The following is a 15,734-nucleotide window of genomic DNA, read 5'->3' as shown; positions in this document are numbered from 1 at the left end:
AAAACAGCTTAGAGTTGGAAGAGACCACAAGGGCCAGTCCAACCCCCTGCCAAGTAGGAAACATCATAAAAGCATTCTTCACATATACCTGTCAAGCCTATGCTTAAAGACCTCCAAAGAAGGAGACTCCACCACACTCCTTGGTAGCAAATTCCACTGCCAAACAGCTCTTACTGTCAGGAAGTTCTTCCTAATGTTTAGGTGGAATCTTCTTTCTTGTAGTTTGAATCCATTGCTCCGTGTCTGCTTCTCTGGAGCAGCAGAAAACAACCTTTCTCCCTCCTCTATATGGCATCCTTTTATATATTTGAACATGGCTATCATATCACCCCTTAACCTTCTCTTCTCCAGGCTAAACATACCCAGCTCCCTAAGCCGTTCCTCATAAGGCATCGTTTCCAGGCCTTTGACCATTTTGGTTGCCCTCTTCTGGACATGTTCCAGCTTGTCAGTATCGTTCTTGAACTGTGGTGCCCAAAACTGGACACAGTACTCCAGGTGAGGTCTGACCAGAGCAGAATACAGTGGTACTATTACTTCCCTTGATCTAGATGCTATACTCCTATTGATGCAGCCCAGAATTGCATTGGCTTTTTTAGCTGCTGCATCACACTGTTGACTCATGTCAAGTTTGTGGTCTACCAAGACTCCTAGATCCTTTTCACATGTACTGCTCTCAAGCCAGGTGTCTCCCATCCTGTATTTGTGCCTTTCATTTTTATTTTTATTTGGCCCAAGTGTAGTACTTTACATTTCTCCTTGTTAAAGTTCATCTTGTTTGCTTTGGCCCAGTTGTCTAATCTGTTAAGGTCATTTTGAAGTGTGATCCTGTCCTCTGGGGTATTAGCCACCCCTCCCAATTTGGCGTCACCTGCAAACTTGCTCAGGATGCGCTCAAGCCCATCATCCAAGTCATTGATAAAGATGTTGAATAAGACTGGGCCCAAGAGAGATATCTTGAGGAGTGGCTGAAACCATGTCAAAGAAGTGCAAAACCATGCCAAAGTGATGTTTCTGTCTACTCATTTGAGCAAAAATGGCACTCGCCATCCAAATATCAATGAAGAGTGCCACCCCACCCCCAGTTCAGAGACCCTTATCTCAAGAGGTGTCTGAACTGCTAGAGAACAAACAAACAGACAGAGAGACAAAGCATTTCCCAAAATATATAGTGAATAGCTCAACCATAAGAGAGAACACAGGCATCTAGATTTGATTCCCCTTCCTTGGCCCTGAACTGAGTTGGTTTGGATTTATTATTTTGCATGTCTCCAGTGGTGGCTGGTGGTTATTGCGGCTGGTAGGGCTGAAGACAGGGAGCCCAGCAGTAGGTGGCGCCAAAGAGCCAATGACAGCCCGAGAGAAGTCATTCTCGCTTTGCCTCCATCCTCCTGCCTGCTGAGTTCTACAAGAGGGCACACTGAGATAAAGGAAGAGGAAGCTGACAGGCGGTGCCACTCCCTCGACTAGCTGTGAGCAAGTAGATAAGCAGGTCGGAACTGACTGGGAGCAGCAGATCGAGGCTGGTGCCCTAATGCACAAGTCTCCACTGGTTGGCTGAGGTTTTACTCTTTGGATTATTGTATTTTTTTAAATTTTTTTTAGAAGAGTAGTTTTAAAGCCGCTGGCCTGAGGAGCCTAAACCGTTATCCACCCCTGTCTTAATGCTGGCGGTGCAGGCAGCAGCACCCCATAAGCTGAAGGGCTGGTCCTGAGGCACAGTCCCATTGAAGGCAGGATTATGCTGTGTGAAGGTGGCTGCTGTGAATTGCAGCTTCTCTGGAAAAGGTCATCTCTCCTCTTTCGGCTTGGTAGTCCTACAGTACTTTTCACACTCCTCTGGGGCTTGGAGAGAGGCAAGCAAAGAGGGGTCAGGAGCAGTGCAGCAGGTCACAGGCACGATCAATAAATCCAACTTTTAAAAGCAGAAAAAAGTTGAACAAGGAGGTGGCAGCCTCCCTTTCACGGTGTAGCATTAAAAAGGCTCAGCGTTGAAAGGTCTTAGGGTGCCACCTTCTGGCTCAAGGCTGGCATTAAGTCTTTGGAATGGGATCCTTCGGTGTTTTCATCGCCATGATTCTTTTCATTACAAATTCCCCTTTCTGGAGCAGAATTCTCCTCTGGATTTATGTTAAAGGTTGTTGAGTTTTATCTATTAAAAATGCAAAATGGGCTTGCACACACTGAAAAATCACTCTCATCTAATGTCAACAATTTTGATTCTTTAATTGTTGCACAGCTTGCTATCTTAAAAATATCTCTAAACAGTGTACATGGAAACTGAAGCAACAACAGAAAACATAAACAAAGTATTGCACATTAAAGTTACTAATATATGTATAAATAAGTATCAGTTTCTTTTTTTCCTGACACATGCTTTCTCTCAGCCACCGGGGTTTCACCCAGGGTCCAACAAACTCTCAGCAGTGGCAGACTTTGGGTTCTCTAATTTCAGGGGCACCTTATGCGACGCAAAATCCCCCCCCCCCCCGCTCCTCTCTCGCTCCATTCAACAGCATTGTTTGGGCACTCCCAACAGCATAGTGCCCAGAGCGACTGCACTGGTTGTGGTACCCTGAAACTGCCTCTGCTCTCAGCTCACCCACAAAAGGCTCACAACCAAAAGAGTTCACAGGAACAGTGGACTCTAGTCCCTCACTGTAGACTTGATTTTCATGGACAGGCCCAAGGTGGATGGTACTTCCTCAGGCTTCCCACTGCTATGTCCCTTTCAGCTGCACGATCCAGATCCAGATCCAGGTACAGCAGGTTAGTTGAGTTTCCCGGGGGGGGGGGGCAGTTCCAAAGGATGCGATGAGGCCCCCTCTCCACTCACCAGCTTTCTTCACCCTCTGTCCTCTCCAACCCTCCAACTGCAAGCGGAGCAAGTTTGTTGAGAGATCTGCCACCATTTCCCATACTTAGCTCAGTGGCGGAACCCACACTTTTCATGAAGAGGGTCCTTGCTCTCTCTCTGGTTAAATGAACCCATCTTCTGCAGCTTTGCTGTCTGTCTGTCAACTGTCCATAAGAGTAGTCAATAGTGAGAAAGATGGACCAGTGGTGGGACTCAAAACAGTTTCATATGTGCACATTTTACATCCGCGCTGAGGAAACTGCAGCTGGTATACCGGCAATAATAATAATAATAATAATAATAATAATAATAATAATAATAATAATAATTTATACCCCATCCACTCTGTGTGCCTCCCAACAGAATAATAATAATAATAATAATAATAATAATAATAAGCAACAAAACATTAAAAACTTCCCTAAACAGGGCTGGCGTCAGAATGTCTTCTGAAATTCAGATAGTTGTTTATTTCCTTGACATCTGATGGGAGGGCGTTCCACAGGGCAGGTGCCACTACCAAGAAGGCCCTCTGCCTGGTATTCAGAGGCATAATGCCTCAAACTCTAGAGCAGAACTTAGCTATCATGGCTACTAGCTGTTGATAGCCTTGCCCTGCACAAATTTGTCCAATCCTTTTTTAAAGCCATCGTTGCCTCCAGTGTGGGTGAGTTCCATAGTTTAACTATCTTCCATCAGTCAGCTTCATGTGATGCCCACAAATTCTAGTGTTTTGAGATGGGGAGAATTAACTTTTCTCTACCAGCTTATTCCGTGCCATACAGAATTTTATAAACTTTTTTATCACACCACCTCTTTTTTTCCTAAACTAAAAAGTCCCCAACCCTACAACCTTTCCTTATAAGGGAGTTGCTCCATCTCCCTGATCACCCAGGTTGCCGTTTTCTTTCCTGGGTCTTCCATAAATGGGGCTTCAGGCATTGGGTGTAGGTGAGAGCTATGGTGTGCGTTAAAAATAATGTGTATCCTTACAGCCTCACTTTGTCACTCCACCCAGGAAACCAATTTGGGATCTGATGGAGAGAACACACAAAACATACATCAATTCTCAGAGGGGAGAGATGTATTTGACTCCTGTGCAATTCTTACTGTGATATATGGAAGGGAGCGGGGCTTGGTAGCAGCAGCAACAGCAACAAATTGCAAGGAAGATTTACAAAGTCCCAGGATAGCCTGGAGAAATTTATGCTTAGACATGAGGAAAGGAAAGACTTGAAAGAAAAGCAAGTGAGAAACAGCTTGAAATGATCAAAGCAGCAGGGAAGAGGAGACAGAAAAGAGACAAACAAATGAAGGATTTGCTTTTGGAGGACACCGGCTACATTCACACAACCGTTTATTCCATTTCTCTGACGTTTCCCCAACTATTAATTCCCACATTGTGTTTGAGCTTTCACACAATGTAAAAGCTGCTTCCAGAAAAGTCATGTTTAGTGTTCATTTCCATGTGATTTGATTCAAAGCTCCTTTAACTTGGAAAATCCCAGGAGTGAAGTGGAGATATTTGGTGCAAAATACTGGCATTCACCTATTTCCTGCTGTTTGCATGGGGAATCATGGGGGAACAGAAGCCGGCTTGTGTGGAAAGGCTGGCTGGGTTAGTAACATGGTCCAATGATGTTTGTCATGTCACATCATGTCCACTGGTGTGTGAATGAAATATAGCTCACCATGCTGGTATAACAGATTCAGGAGAAGGATCCGTTAGGAAGTGTGTGGGAGCCCAGAATTTTTCTGGTGCAGGATTATTTCAGGGGTCATCAATCTTTCAGGGTCCATGAAGTTTGGAGAGAATGTAATGGGCACCATGAACCTTGCAGCCAAGCGTACCCCTTACATAGTCCATTCTGTTTGGCGCACTAGTATACTTCTTTCAAGCGTAGTTTCAGTGGGCATGGGAGATGAGAAGGCCAATGTGGGTGTGTGGGTGCCGTGGTGGTGATCATAATATATATGCAGCACTTTAAGAATAATAGATTTGACTGACCTCTAGGCTGGCTGTAGGGAACCTTTGGCCCTCCAGATATTGCTGACTTGCAGCTCCCAGCATCTCTGAATGTTGGAGTGGTTTGCAAGAGTAAGGTTCTCTTCCAGTTCCACCGACAGCAGCTAGGGATCATTCCTGGGATCTACTGCATGCAAGGCAGATGCTCTACTACTGAGCTACAGCCTCCCCCCCCCAAAAAAAAACCCTCTCCTGCAAAAAACTGGCAAATCTGGAGCTACCGAGTGTGACTTCTAAGGTAGATTTATGTCCCTCTTGCACCAGAATGATGTTGCGTTTGAGAACACAGGCTGCTCCTTGCCCAATGGAGGGAGGAACTCCTGCACTCTATTTTTCTGATAAGTTGGAGAAAGAAGAGAAAGAGGAAAAATATGCTCAACGTATTTGCCCCTGAAATATTGAGGAACATCTTGCGTGCGTCTGCTGATATTTGGCCACTAGATGGCAGCAGAGACATAGGAATTGAGAAATTGTGTGTTACACCCCCAAGGCAGCCACAGGGGGGCAGCAGAGACACAGGAAGCTGTCTTATAGTGAGTCAAACTATTGATCCATTTAGCTCAGTTCTGTTTACACTGACGGGCAGCAACTCTCCAGGATTTTTTCTTTCAGGCAGGAAACATTTCTAGCCCTACCTGGAGATACCAGCGACCTTCTAAGACTGAGCTATGCGCCCCCCCCCAACACACAAAGTTTGTTATATAATCCATGGAAAATACCCCCCCCCAACAGCTTGATTTTATAATATTAAACATAAGTGAGTTCTCAAGACATGCATTCATTTAAAATGTCTTCTGTATGCTTCTTCCCATTCATCTTATTGATTAGATAGTGTTCATCTAGGGTATTCCAAGGTCCTCTATAGATGCTGCTCTGAAGGGAGGGGGTGATAGATGTACCATAGCCCCCTTTACAAAAAAATATACTGTTACATAACAGCCAACTCCTAGGGGCTGAGGTCCCTTTGACCCACCCAATCAAATTGCCATTAAAATTGGGTGTGCATGCCGCATCTTGTGAGAGAATATACGGGGCAGGGCTTACCTGCCCACCATTTTTAAAATCAAGTTGGCACCCCTGTCCTATTACACCTCCAGATTCTGCTTTTATACCTGTCTGTCCATCTATGCATGTGTGTATCTATCTACTGTGGAACCTCATGTTACGGGCAGGATCCGTTCCGGAGGCCCGTCCGCAACACAGAACTGATGCAAGCTGAAACGCCGCAACTGTGCATGTGCGCTGCACGATTTAGTGCTTTTGTGCATGCACGAGCAGCAAAACCTGGAAGTAACCCATTCTGGTACACAACATGAAAACACATAACCTGAAGCAGACGCACGATTTAGTGCTTTTGTGCATGCACGAGCAGCAAAACCTGGAAGTAACCCATTCTGGTACACAACATGAAAACACATAACCTGAAGCGGACGCAACATGAGTTATGACTCTATCCATCTATCATCTATCTATCCATCCACTTAAGCTGTAGATTGTCCCTGATTAAATCCTCAACAGCTCTAGGCAGGCTTGGGGGAGCACCTTGTTTGAAATCCCAGTTAAGTGTCTCTCTATCAATGTAGTCAGTGCTGACCACGATAGGCGTATGATGTGACTCTGTATTATGGGAATGTTAGGGATGTGGATTAGGATATATTATTAGATAGATCCTATCCAAGCTTGTGTTAGCAAGCTTCCAATATTAGCAGAGTGACATTCCCCTTTTGTGCGCAGCAAAGCATGTGCGTTAGATTCGCTAGAATCTCTATAACAATATTACACTTCCTGGCAAAGGTCCCCTTTGTCCCTCTTAAAAGAAATACACAACACAGTGTTTATAAAATAAGATAGAGTTTACTTACAGTTTCATCCTGAGTTACAGCATAATCTCAGAAAGGCAGGCTTGCTTAGAAAAGTTACAAGTATATATACATCTAGAGACTACTTAGTAAAGTAAGACTCCATTTGGTCTCACTCTTGGCTGCAGGCCTAGAGTGAGAACCATGCTAACTGGAGATTCTCTGGAGATGTGTCCCCATCGAAGGAGGAAGTAGCTAAGAGAGAGAGTGATTGCAGGCTAGGGCTTTTGTCTAATCCAACTCATTTGCATGTCTGAGGGAACAGGAACTGACCTGTAGTCAGGTGTCCCTCCAGGTGAGTTCCTGTTAGTGGACACTCTAGGAACTGTTGTAACTTGTCTGCCCCAGTGTTCCATCCCACAAACCCCTTCTCAGGCAATTCACAACATTCATTACATACAAAACAAAACATAAGCAACTTTATTCAACCACCCAAGAGTCCCAGCTTGACACGCAGGTTCTGGAAACTCTGTCTTGGCAGGGGTTTTGTTAGGATGTCTGCTGTCATCTCCGATGTGCAGCAGTACGACAGCTCGACAAGCCCATCTTGTATCATCTGGCGAACGTAGTGGTACCTGACCCCAATGTGTTTTGAGCGTGCTAGGAACTTCTCATTCTGCGCCAGCTTTAGACAGCTTTGGTTGTCCTCCAGCAGGCTTATAGGTTCCTTTCTCTCCACGCCAAAGTCTGTTAGGAGTTGGTCCAGCCAGGAAATCTCTCTGCACGCTTCTGTAGCCGCAACATATTCCGATTCTGTAGACGATAAAGCTATACATTTCTGTTTATAACTGCCCCATGTGATAGCTCCGCCCCCATACATAAAGACATGCCCGCTTGTGGATTTATAATCAGAATTATCACCCGCCCAGTCAGCATCAGTGTACCCAATGAGCTTAGGGTCACTGACAGCTGGTAACTTTAATTTACAATCCATTGTACCCTTAAGATATCGAACCACCCTCTTCACACCAACCCAATCATGCTCAGTGGGACTACTCACTTTCCTGCTGAGAATCCCTACTGCATTGGCTAAATCAGGTCTGCATGTGGTAACTAAATACAAAAGTTTACCAATTGCTGAACGATACTCGGTGTTGTTTGGCAGCAGCTTCGAATCCTCTTGGTTCTTTAAGAAGTCTGTAGCCATCGGGGTGTCGACGGGTTTTGCATCCTGCAATTGCATACTCTCCAACAGTTCAATTATCTTTTGCTTCTGATTGAGTAGAAATGAACCATCCTGTTCTCTTTCCACTTGAATCCCAAGGTAATACTCAACTGGTCCTAATTCCTTCACTTGCACTTCCTTGTTGAGGTGCTGGACTACATTTTTATAATCCTTGTCATTTGACGTTGCGATTAAAAGGTCGTCAACGAAGGCAAGAATATAAGAAAATTGTCCATTACTCTGCTTAGTGTACAAACACTTGTCAGCTTCACCTTGCTTGTACCCAAGTTTCACCAGCATTCCATGCAATTTCAAGTTCCAGGCTCTGGCTGCTTGTTTTAAACCATACAGTCCCTTTTGAAGCTTGCAAACCAAATGTGCCTCATTTGGCTTTATAAAACCTTTAGGCTGCTTCATGTAAATTTCTTCAGAAATTTCCCCATGCAAAAACGCAGTAGCTATATCGATGTGTTTCACCTCCATCCCTTTTGATGCTGCGATGCTTAAAAGTAATCTTACGCTACTGTATCTTACTGTCGGTGCAAAGACTTGGTCATAGTCGTGGCCATATTGCTGTGAAAAACCTTGTGCCACTAGTCTTGCTTTGTAACGTTGCACCTCCCCTTCTGAACCCCTTTTAACCTTGAACACCCATTTGCTCCCAATTGCTTTCTTACCAGCAGGTAATTTTGTGAGTGTCCAGGTCTTGTTCTTGTGCAGTGCGTCAATCTCTTCCTGCGCGGCTTTCCTCCAGAGACTGGCTTCGGTGGCTGGCATCTGCTCTACCTCTTCCCAAGTGGAAGGTTCTGGTGGAGACGCCGACCCTGCAAAGTAGGACAGTCGTAGTGGCGGAACGCCCTTGTTGGTTCTGGATGAGCATCTGACCTCTGGTTGTGCAACCGCATCAGCATCCTCATCCTCCTCCAACGCTGGCATGTCCACGTACAGCTCCTCCTCTTCGTCTCTGGTGCCGCCAGGGGTCTGGACCTCTGCATCTTCTGGGGTGTCGCCTGTAGGGGGTGTTGTGACACTAGAAGGTATATTAGTTCCTTGTGCTAAAGGAAAACTTATAAACTCTTCATCTGGTGACTCTCTAGAACAGTCAATAACAGTGTTCTTTGTATCAAACTTTCCTAGTTCATCAAAATGAACCACATGGTATGGGTCTACTCTGCCACTCTTTGGATCTAGAACTCTATATCCCTTTCCTCCAGGAGCATATCCAACCAGGATACCTGCTTTTGCTCTGGAGTCAAGCTTGTGTCTGCGCTCTTTGGGCACGTGGTAATAACAGACACTTCCAAACACACGTATGTGCTGCAGACTTGGGACTCTCCCGTGCCAAAGTTCAAATGGTGTGCGTTCTGCACCCTTTGTAGGCAATCTGTTTTGCAAATAAATCGCCGTATTCGCCGCTTCACCCCATAGCTTCTGTGACAAGTTGGCCTCTTTTAACATGCACCTTGTCATCTCCATAATAGACCTAAACTTTCTCTCAGCAATGGAGTTCTGTTGAGGCGTGTAAGCAACTGTAGTTACATGTGCTATGCCTTCTTGTGCCATGATGGCCTTCATCTGCCGTGAGCAAAACTCTCCACCATTATCCGAAATTAAGGTGGAAGGAGCTCTCTGGAATTTGTTCTTCACCATGTTTAAGTACAGTTTGAACAATTCCGGTGTCTGACTCTTTTCCTCTAGAAAATATCCAACACAATATCTTGAGAAGTCATCTATAAATATCAGAATGTACTTATTGTTTCCTAGGGAAGGTACATTCAGCGGACCACATAGGTCAGTATGAACAGTGTCCATGACTTTTGTGCTTCTCTTCTCTGTACAACGTGGGAAGGAAGGCTTGACTGCCTTTTCAGTTATGCAAGTTGTACAGTTTGGCATTGGTGTACTGCAATTCTTTACCTGTAGACCTTTTACCAGATTTTCCTTCTGCATTTTCAGGATAACGTTGGTGTCCCTGTGTCCAAGCCTTTTGTGCCAGAGTTCCAGATCTGGTTGATCCTTTCTGCTGGGTTGTGCAACCCTTGCAGACTCATTCTCTGAAATATCAATCTCATACACATCATTGATTAGTTTGGCTTGAATAAACACTTCACCATCTTTTATCACATTGCATTGTCCATTTTTAAATATAATTTCAAAACCTTTCTTGTCCAAGCTAGACACACTTATTAGATTACAGTTCAGCTTTGGTGCATACTTAACATTACTCACTGTAGTATCAAAAGACTCATTGTTCACTTTGAAATTCAAGTTCAAAGATCCTGCACCTATTGACTTTATAACATTTCCATCAGCAATTTCAATCTCAGACTGTTTATTATTGTCTATTTCATTGAAATATTCCCTTTTATAACAGAAATGGCTGCTTGCTGCACTGTCCAGAAGCCACTTATTGCGCTTTCCTTCACAGCTCTGGAAAGCTACATTTCTTTCTTGCAATATCATTGCACGCCCACGACCCCCCTTCTTTTCGCCTTTTGGTGGAAAGGGGCGGGATTTATTCCTAGGTGCCCGGCATTCCTTCGCCATGTGCCCTTTTAAATTGCAGTTAAAGCAAATTATTTCCTTTGGCGTTTGTCTGGACCTTTGAAAATGCTTGGAAGCATAATTAGTGTCCTTTCTCCCTGTATTCCTTTCTAAAGAATCAAGGTAATCTCTGCATTCCTCTCTCAAATGATCAATCAGTTCTTCAAAAGTCAGGTCCTTTTTGTGATCCATGCAACTCTTGAATGAACTGAAGCTTGGTCCTAGAGATGCTATCAAAAATGAAACCTTTGTTTCTTCATCAAGGGCTTTAGGAGTAAGATCAATCCTCTGAACAATTTCACTAAATTTGCTGATATGGTCAGTGAATTCTTCTCTTGAATTCATCCTCAGCGCAGTTAATTTGCTCATCAAATTCCTGTAGGAGTTCTTAGTAGATGCTCCATACCTGCGCTCAATATCTTTTAAGATTTTAGCTGCATCATCTTTGCTATTAACTGATGTTAGATGCCTGTTGCGAAGTCCACTCAAAATTATGTATCTGGCCTCGCTGTTCATGCGTTTCCAAGTTGCTATCTTGGCTAAATCCTCTGCTGTTGTGCCAGTAGGCATAGGTTTTTCAATGGCATCCAAAACATTCCTTGCATCTAAAAATGCTATCAGGTGTTGTTTCCAAAATACATAATTGTCATCATCTAGAGCCATGAATCCTGGCTTAACTCCACTATCAAAATCTGCAAAAGCCATCTTGGAATCTCAAAATTCTAAAAATTTCTCAAAATTCAAAAATTTGCCAAAAATTCCAAAATCAAAATCTCTAAAAATATCTCAAAATGCAAAATAATCTTCACTGCCTCTGAGTTCTCAGTGCTGTAAACTCTGAGGGAGGGGAGGGGTAGCTAATCCCCTAGGCACACTGGAGAACAATAGACCATGTGCTCACCAGGAAGTTCTAACTGAAAAATCCTACTCAGTTCAAAATCACAATCCAAAGCAATCCTTCAAAAATACACAAAAATACGCAGTCCTGGGCCCATAACCCTTTATGGGAATGTTAGGGATGTGGATTAGGATATATTATTAGATAGATCCTATCCAAGCTTGTGTTAGCAAGCTTCCAATATTAGCAGAGTGACATTCCCCTTTTGTGCGCAGCAAAGCATGTGCGTTAGATTCGCTAGAATCTCTATAACAATATTACACTTCCTGGCAAAGGTCCCCTTTGTCCCTCTTAAAAGAAATACACAACACAGTGTTTATAAAATAAGATAGAGTTTACTTACAGTTTCATCCTGAGTTACAGCATAATCTCAGAAAGGCAGGCTTGCTTAGAAAAGTTACAAGTATATATACATCTAGAGACTACTTAGTAAAGTAAGACTCCATTTGGTCTCACTCTTGGCTGCAGGCCTAGAGTGAGAACCATGCTAACTGGAGATTCTCTGGAGATGTGTCCCCATCGAAGGAGGAAGTAGCTAAGAGAGAGAGTGATTGCAGGCTAGGGCTTTTGTCTAATCCAACTCATTTGCATGTCTGAGGGAACAGGAACTGACCTGTAGTCAGGTGTCCCTCCAGGTGAGTTCCTGTTAGTGGACACTCTAGGAACTGTTGTGACTTGTCTGCCCCAGTGTTCCATCCCACATGTATAAGGCAGCTTCTTCTGTTCTAAAGGCTTGTTGCTACCCACCCTACAAAATTGGCGAGAGCAGTGTTGTGACTCCTCTTTAGAATTATATAAAAGAAATCACATCCCAAATCCCAAGCAATTTTCTTTTTAATTACTAGTTTTTTTGTGGCTGGGGGTGGGTACATTGTCTGCTGGAAGCAGCAGCAAATTGACCTGAAGAATTCAAAAAATGCATCATTTGGGTTCTGGGCATTGAAGTGCAGCCCTGGAGCTTGCCTGGTGTGCCCTGGGTCCCAATTGTTTGAATCATTCTTCAGCGTTTGACGCGGTAAGATCTAAGTGCACCTGTGCCCACCAAGAGCCAAATCTAATCTATTCATCAGATATTCCAAGAAGCGTTTTCTTTGGGGAGGGGTTGTGGGTGTCGGTATGAATGAACCATATCCAGCAACAATTACCCATGACATTTTTGTTCATTTTACCATTTCCCCTGACGCATTTTGCAAGCCACCCTGCCAATATCGCCAGCCGCCTTGAAGAAACAATTTGCCAGCTCTTGCAACTAGATAAAAAAAGATGGCCAAATACAAAGGAATTTAACTTTTTGCTAGGAACTAATGCTTGCCTTGAAGAACAAGGTTGTATCCAAGTAAGATGTGCTCACAATAGACCCATTTTAATTAATGGATCCAAGGATGCCCAGTCTATGAATTTATGTTGGCTGCAAGCTTCCCCTCTTACAAGATAACTACATAAGCATTATATAAATAACTAAATAAGTATTAGATGCACAACTAGAGGTTTCAGAATAACACACAAACTGTGCTGAGGCAGGAGAGCACTCCCAGTTTTTATGCCTCATCAGCTGTGAGGGCACATTTGCAGCCAATGCCCTCTCAGCCTGCGAGGCACACCCCCAGGAGAGGCCACTGCTTGGCCAATTTGGGATGCAGCAGCTGTTGGGCACTCAAACCAGCTACCCAGGCAGCCAGGAGGAATTCCCCAAAGGGATGCCTTGCCATCAGTGGCAGAGCTTCATACTCCGGCACCGGGGGCAGAGAGCAGGCGGGGGCGGAGCTGGTGCGCGTTCTAGGGGCGGGGCACGCCACCTGTAGAGGCGTGTTGCGCGTTCTGGGCATAGGAACCCCCAGGGGTGCCCAGCGCCGGTGGGGGCAGCCGCGATGGCGCCCTCAGGATCACACTGCACGGGGCGGAGCACCCCTATCGCCCCACCCTTCCTACGCCCCTGCTTGCCATGTGTGCTCCATTCTCACTGCCCAGGAGAATGGCTTCCCTTTTTGGATTGTGGGCGGTGACCTGGGACCTCCCAGTTACCCAGCTGTGGGCGGAGGGATGTTGCCCATGTCATTAGGACTCCCAGCCACCGTGTCACACTCCACGGCTGACCAATCGGGCTGGGGAGCACGCCTGGGGAGTGCAATCTCTATTCGTCTCCTTCGTCAGATCTCCCAGCCCACCCACCCTCTTTTCTTGCATTGCATGACCATGGCCTTGCTATGACTAATGTTGGTTGCCTGGTTGTTGGGGCCGGGTAGGAATTTTTCCACTAGGCAAATTGGAACCAGCCATTTGGTTTTCACCTACCTAGTAGCAATCGTCACAACTTTGTAAGGTTAGGCATTGGGTAAGCCTTGTCATGAGACGCGGGTGGCGCTGTGGGTTAAACCACAGAGCCTGGGGCTGGCCGATCAGAAGGTTGGCAGTTTGAATCCCCGTGACGGAGTGAGCTCCCGTTGTTCGGTCCCAGCTCCTGCCAACCTAGCAGTTCGAAGGCACAAAGTGCAAGTAGATAAATAAGTACCGCTTTGGCAGGAAGGTAAACGGCGTTTCCGTGCACTGCTCTGGTTCGCCAGAAGTGGCTTTGTCATGCTGGCCACATGACCTGGAAGCTGTACACCGGCTCCCTCGGCCAACAACGCGAGATGAGCACCACAACCCCAGAGTCGGTCACGACTGGACCTAATGGTCAGGGGTCCCTTTACCTTTACCTTAAGCCTTGTCATGGGAGGGGCAGTTGTTGCCATGGCCTTCCCCTCCACATTAAGGGTGTCCCGTTAAAGGGATCTGGGAGTGTGGTTCCTGTCTGAAACCTGGGCATGGGCTATGGCCATGTCACGACCCCATTGGTAACCCTGGGGTGCTCTTAATTGATGCATATCATAGGGCTCCCCCTATCGGAGGTTGACCCTTATGAGACTCCTGCGGATGGGCAGGAGTCAGGATATAGTCTTGCTTCACCCAATTGCCTAAGTCAAACCGCTCACAGGTCTTCTGGCGGTTCCCTTGCTACGAGAAGCCAGGTTACAGGGAACCAGGCAGAGGGCCTTCTCGGTAGTGGCACCCACCCTGTGGAATGCCCTCCCACCAGAGGGAAGCTTGTAATGTTTAGGGAAGCTTGTAATGTTTGATTGATTTCTGTATTTTAATGTTTTGTTGGAAGCCGCCCAGAGTGGCTGGGGGAACCCGGCCAGATGGGCGGGGTATAAATAATAAATTATTATTATTATTATTATTATTATTATTATTATTATTATTATTATTTTTTTAAAAAAATATTTTTATTAATTTTCCAATTAAAACCAATTATATCACATTCAATATTTCAAATTATACACATATATATATCAATCAAACCGAATGTTATGCCAAATCATCTAAATAATTTATTTTTGGGTTCCCATGCTTCAAGAAATTGGGAATTCCTCGCAACTGTCCACTGCCGTCTTATTTCTAAAGTTCAAATCGTCCTCCAAGCTCATAATATTCCAAATCTTCCCCTTACAGTCACCTAGATGTTTTCCACTTTCATCCAATTGTTCCAGCTGCTGAGATAAATGTCAAACGAAGTTTCACAAATGTTCTTTCTCCTGTGTGAGTTAATCAGTCCAGCCTCCCCATAAATCTTCTTAGTGGAGCTCCCTGTTGCGACGGAGTAGCAGCGCCATCTTAAAAGGCTCAAATCACTTTCATTTTCTCTCATAGCCATGAAGATTTACGATTTATTTATCTTTATAGAATTTACAGCTTTTTCAGGCAGGAGACCCAAACATCCAACCATGAACTCTTGGTAAATTAATGGATCTCCTTGCCCTATAGCTGAACTTAGCTTCAGGTCGCTGCTCCAATTTAAAGTGCGTCACAGCTCATAAATCCTCCGAACGCGTCCAGGACTCCTTCCGTCTGACTAGGGGGGGGCTTTTCTCATCGGCAACTTCACATCTTTAAGAAATATGCTCAGTAACAACAGCTATAGAGTTCAACTCACACAGTCTTTTGCTTCTCTTTCACTCCAAACAAGCCAGGACATCGCGTCCGGGAAGATACGAGGCAACAATATGAAGAAAAAATAAAAACTTGCTTCCCTTATCGCTCCGTCCCCATCAATCCTTCTTCCAGATGCCGTACATTCTTTGACTCCTCTCGCTCAGCAGCATAAAATTCTCAGCAGTAAACAGCGCTTCTTCCCCTCCTTCTGAAGTATGTCCATAGATTTAAGCCTAATTTTCTTCTTTAACCATGGAAATCCCCGCCATGCAGATTAGCGTCCGGGAGTCCTGGCCGTCGTAAGTGCTCAGCCCAAGCTCCCCCCACTCCAAAAACAGTCGGAGTGGGTCTGGGGGCATCGCGGGCCAGCGGCCCCTCTCCGTAACCCCCGGAGAGGGTAGGGGGTTGCCATT

Source organism: Zootoca vivipara, chromosome 6 (genome assembly GCF_963506605.1).
Source record: "Zootoca vivipara chromosome 6, rZooViv1.1, whole genome shotgun sequence".
NCBI classification, from domain to species: Eukaryota; Metazoa; Chordata; class Lepidosauria; order Squamata; family Lacertidae; genus Zootoca; species Zootoca vivipara.
The sequence above is the reverse complement of the archived record's forward strand: the minus strand, read 5'-3'. Positions refer to the sequence as shown.